The sequence below is a fragment of the Dipodomys merriami genome, unplaced genomic scaffold (genome assembly GCF_024711535.1).
Source record: "Dipodomys merriami isolate MVZ:Mamm:240054 unplaced genomic scaffold, mDipMer1.0.p SCAF_838, whole genome shotgun sequence".
Classification (NCBI taxonomy): domain Eukaryota; kingdom Metazoa; phylum Chordata; class Mammalia; order Rodentia; family Heteromyidae; genus Dipodomys; species Dipodomys merriami.
The window spans coordinates 33,794-39,793 of NW_027206444.1; positions in this window are offsets into that span (position 1 = coordinate 33,794).

Genomic DNA, 6,000 nt, shown 5'->3' on the forward strand with positions numbered 1-6,000 from the left:
AGCTCTAACTCACAGCCTCACTTAGTATTATTTTAATCTTTATTTGATTACTTCACCTATCCCCTAAATTATAACATGAGATTTAAATACAAAGGCAAAAAAGTGTGGTTTGACTTTGACACTCATGTGTGAGGATGCACAATATGGGCAAATAAAGGGATTGGAATTAATAGCCATTATCCATTTTGTTAAATGGTTTTCTCAAACTGATTCTCACAATTCATATTTCATTCAACAACAAGAAACATGTGACAATTCCCTTTGTTTTGCTCCTCATTAAACTTGTTTCCATGTTATTTTATAATGAAGGATGATTTCTTAAATCTACTGTAGATACAAAAATATGTTAAAATATTTCTATATGTATGCATTGATATAAATACAAACACATATATTATAAAGGTTATAATGATAAATTATAACTTCTGTAACTATACAATTTACTAAATTATTAAAAACATGGACGACTCAGGCCTGGAATCCTGGTTACTCAGGAGGCTGAGAGCTGATTATTGTTTTGAAGCCATCCTGGTCAGGAAAGTCCATGAGCCTTTTATCTCCAAACAACCAACAGAAAATCAGAATTGGAACTGTGGCTCATAGTAGTAGAGTGATAGCCTTGAGTGAAAAGACTCAGAGATATCACCCAGGCTCTTAGTACAAGAACTAAAATCTACCCCCAAAAAGTATTTAATTTACACTTATGTAAATAGAGTATTTCCTTCACACAAATGCACATCCATGCTCATTTGCAAGGTAACTCTGTTATGTCTGGAGTACCACATAATATTATCACTTAAGTAGAAAGTATTACAACATGGGTAAACTCTACCTCTCTCATGGATTTTTCTCCACTCAAATATTCAAATCTTGCAATTATTCCCATTATTTAAAGTCATAGCTTTTTTTCTTTAATACACATAAGATTGGAATTTGAATTGAGTGTCTTGTGCTCCTAAATGGTTGTTCTTACCACTTTGGCATGCCCCCAGCCCTAAATTATCCTGATTAACTTTCAGATGGAATCTTGCTTCCTACTTGTGTAAGATCGTGGGCTCAGTCTACTTTATGTTATTCTTCCTGGAATTTAGAATAACAAGTGCCTGGCATTGTGTACAGATCTTTCTGTCCAGTCTGAGCTTTAACCACTATCCTCACAATAGTAGACTCCCTCGTAGTCAGGATTTTCATAAGCTTATCATAGCTATTTTTAAAAAAAATCTTTGCATTTCCTGCAGGTTCTTGAGTACTGAGTTAATTGGTGTTTTCTTGGGTTGTTTTGTTTCTTTTGAATGTATGTGTTGAGTTGTTCCTCATTTTTCCTTTTGTTTCTTTCACTCAAGTTCTTACCTATAGTGCTGAGAAACCAATTCTTCTTTCTCAAGATAGTCAAGGTGAACATTATTTATTCCAAAACAATTCCAGTAATATTTAAACACCTTCAGAAATTTCGAGAAAATGGCGGAGGAGAATCTGGTGGCTAAACAAGCTCTTGCATAGAAAGCAGTTCTAGTGTTCCAATGAACAGTCCTAGGCACACCAAGTGTGCCATCACATTACAGAGAGTTTGGGCAGAGAGGAAAAATCCAGGTAAGGAGACAGATCTGAGCATTTTCCAGCAACCATGGCTGAGGTTGCTGTGGCGGCTGTGGTGCCATCCATAGCCGCCATAACTACAACCCAGAGAGTCTGGGACAAATGTGCCAGATGCAGCAAGTGAGCAGATTTTACTCAACACGACCAAGAACTGACAAGTAGCAGATATCTTCATCCTGCAGATAGCAGACCAGACGCTACCCAGGAACCCACACTCCAGCGTGAGTACAAAACTAACATCCTCACTCCTTCTCAAAGGGAGCAGAGGAGGGAAGGACACCCCTCCCCCCAACACCGGAAATATCCACCTTTGATGTAGACAAAAGCCTGGCTAAGTAGCTAGATCCAACTCAGTTCTTTGATGAAAACAAAAGAGTCATTTAGCTAGTCACAAGTACCTACCCTGACCTGCCATTCTCAACTCCACCCATGGGAAAGTCACAACAACAAGGCAGAGAAAGCTAATCCCACAAAGGAGTGGCTTTCTTCACTGGGTAAACAGAGCCAGAGGCTGCCCCTCCCTACAACAGCCCTGACAATCAATTGAAACTCAGTAAACATAAACCCTGAGAATGGCTCCAGGCTGGGCTTTGTGAATGTCTCAGAAGCTAGCCCCTCAGGGAAAAGCTACTGTTTGCTGAAAGGCTTCAACTTTACCCAGAACCCAGCCTTATTACAGTAACTCCAAACTAGAGGAAACAGCCATCTCCCACTTTTGTGATACTCAAAGCAGATCTCCCTCCCACTGAACTAGCCTGGGAGGCAATCACAAACTTCTGGGTAAACCAACAGAATTTTTTCTGCCTGCCCAAACAAACTGACTTAAGAAACCAATCAAGCCCCAGAAAACCAAACACCACAAGCAAACCAGAGACTCCACCAAGAGACTGGTTACTGACACAAGGGAGATACAGGATCTTCCCATCAACCCCCAAAAAACAAAATCAAAGAAGTCTTTTTTGTATCTTTTTAAATTTTTACTTTTTAATGATAAAAATTGTTTTCATTAATCTTTTTTTCTTCCTCTTATAACTTTTATTTTAGGTGTATGTGTGTGTGTGTGTGTGTGTGTGTGTGTGCTTTTTTAAAAAAAAATGTTTACTGACCTGTTGGTCTTTTTTGTTCTTTCTTTCTCATTCGTTTTACTTTTTCATCTATTGTTCTTTTTGCATGAATTATTTGTTGTTCTGTTCACCTCCTATATACCTGTCATTGATTATAAGACCTTATCCACAATTGTGTACATTCTTAATCCAAAAACATATTACGCAATTCAAAACCTCTTCGGATTACATTCCTTAATAGCAGTATTACTTATTTATACCTATAAATTATTTGAAGTATTTTTATTTTTTAGTTTTTCAGGTCTCCTTTCTGTCCCTCCCCTCCTCTCATCCTTGTTCATCTCTCAATTTTACTTCTTTAAATTTTCATTACTTTTAAGAGTTTCACTTTCTCAATTTAAATATTTGTCTTTCCATTTTTTCTTGTCTCTTTTTAAAAATTTTTTCTTCTCTCTTTTCTATCATTCTTTCCAATCCATTTCCCTCTGTGAGATTAGGACTTGGTTAATTTCACTCTCCTTTTACCTTTCCACATCCCTCTAATGCTGTTTTCCCCACTTTTCTCCCTAAACATAATAATTTCTGGTTTGTCAAATTATTCTTTGGTATTCTTAGCCCATTAAAACATAGTTATTTAATGTTGAATTGACTGTATCTGTTGAACTAGATTGTATCTTCAAACATTTGACTATGCAATTACAGGACTTTGGTTGATGCTTGCCTTAAAATTGTGTTCTAGCACAAAACTGGCATTACTTTCATCCCAAATGGGCAGAACAAGCAAGAAAAACACAAGGAAAATGGCAAGTCCGGGTATCTCAATTCCCACTCAAGATAATCAGGTGACAGAACAGATAATGAATAATCCAGACGAGAGTTCCCAAAAAGCTCTACAAACACTACTGGTAAACATGGTGAATGAAAAGATTGAAACCCTGCAAAGGACTCAGTGTGAACGTGTTAGGGAGAGAGAGGAGGCAAACCAAAGATCAAAACAGGAAGCTCATGGGCTTGAGAAAGCTACTCAAAGATTGATACTGGAATTGCGTGAGCAGGTTGAGAATACTCAAAGAGAAATAAATAAAGGAATTGCCTGAGCAGGCTGAGATCAGTCAAAGAGAACTAGAGAAGTTACATGAACGTGAGAAATCTAATCAAAGAGTAATACAAGAATTGCAAGAGCTGGATGAGCATAGACAAAGATCAATACAGCCATTCATGGAATCCATAAACAGTCACCTGTAAAGAGTCAGGGAGACCACAAAGGGAATGTTGAATGGAGCCCAAGAGAAGGAATGGGAGTCCAAGGAAACCATAACCAATCAACTAAGTGATTTGAGAGTAAACACTGAACACCAAATTAAGGAAGTAAAGAATTTCATACAAGATCTAAAACAAAGCTCCAACAAAGAATTTGAAGCCATAACAGCCAACCAATTAAAAGGAAAAGAAATTAAAAATAAAGTAGAAAGTCTTGACATTAGGTTAGACTATGCAGAAGATTGAATCTCCGGCATTGAAGACAGCCTAGGTATTATAGAGAAAGAACATACAACTATCCAAGACAAATTCAAGAAATATGATAGATCTATTCAACACTTGGAAGACACCATCAGAAGGCCTTATCTGAGGGAAATGGGTGTAGAGGAGCATATAGAGACATAAGGTAATGGTCTAGAAAATTTGTTCAACAGGATCCCAGCAGAGAACTTCCCAACACGCAAAAAGATAGGCATATTCAGATACAAGAAGCTTTTAAAACTCTAAATAGAATTGAGATATCACCTCACTCCAGTTAGAACAGCAAAAATCAAGAACTCTAATAACAACAGATGCTGGAGGGGATGTGGACAGAAAGGAACCTTACTTCATTGTTGGTGGGAATGTAAACTTGTTCAACCACTTTGGAAAGCAGTATGGAGGTTCCTCAAAAGACTTCACATAGATCTCCCCTATGATCCAGCAATCCCACTTTTGGGCATTTACCCAAATGTTTACAAACAAAACCACACTAAAGCTACCAGCACAACTATGTTTATTGCAGCATTATTTACCATAGCTAAGATATGGAACCAACCCAGATGCCCCTCAGTAGATGAATGGATCAAGAAAATGTGGTATATATACACAATGGAATTCTATGCCTCCATCAGAAAGAATGACATTTCCCCATTTGTTAGGAAATGGAAAGGTTTGGAAAAAATTATATTAAGTGAAGTAAGCCAGGCCCAAAGAAGCATAGGTCCCATGGTCTCCCTTATTTGCAATATCTAGTATAGGTATGAGTCAAGCGGAAAAGGCCAGATAATGTGATGTTAGGAAAATGAACCCTTAAATATGTATTTTAATGTTTTCGTTTCTTTCATGCATGTGTTTCTAATGCATTTATAAGATTATTTCTTTGTTGCTTTGTATGTCCCTCCCCCACAGTGTAACCCCCGCTTTCACTATATTTGATGTCAGTATATCATGTGGAGGAGATGGGGACAAACAAGTCGTTTAAGGATTCAGGTGGACCTGTTGCAACAATGAGAAGTACAAAATGTCATGTCAAAACCAGCTTTACAATGTCGGTGTGGGGGGGGGGAGGGGGGTATAATTGGGTGGGGGGAGGGGGGTAAAATTGGGTGGGGGGAGGGGGGAGGCAGGGAAGGGAAGTGAAGGGTAAACAAAGGAGGAGGCTGCAATGCTTGGTAAGAAATGTATGCATTATTCTGCCCATGTAATTGTAGCCCCTCTGTACAATATGTTCTCAAATAAAATAAAATACAATTTAAAAATAAAAAAAATAAAAAAAAAAAACTCTAAATAGACCAGACAAGAACAGGACTTCCCATAGTCCAATTAATTATAAGCCACACAGGATCAATTCAGACCAAGGAAATGATCCTTAAAGCTGTCAAGGAGAAAAGATCAGTCACCTATAAAGGAAAACCAATTAGAATCACCTCAGATTTCTCAAAAGAGACAATTAAAGCAAGAAGAGCCTGGAATGGTTTATGCCATGCTCTAAAGACAAACAACTATCAACCAAGAATAGTGTACCCAGCTAAACTCTCAATCATAATTGAAGGTCTAATAAAAATCTCCATAGCAAAGAAAAACAAACAATATATCTCCACCAAATCAGCTCTACAAAAGATACTAAAAGATGTCCTAAACATAGAAAACCAACAAGACCACAATAAAGGCCAAGAAACCACATACAAACAGAATCCAAGAACCAGAGAAAGAATCCAGTAGGCGCAGCACCCAAGAAGGTGGATAAAATGGCAGGAGCACCCAAATACCTCTCAGTCCTCTCTCTCAATTTTAGGGGATGTAACTCTCCAATTAAGTG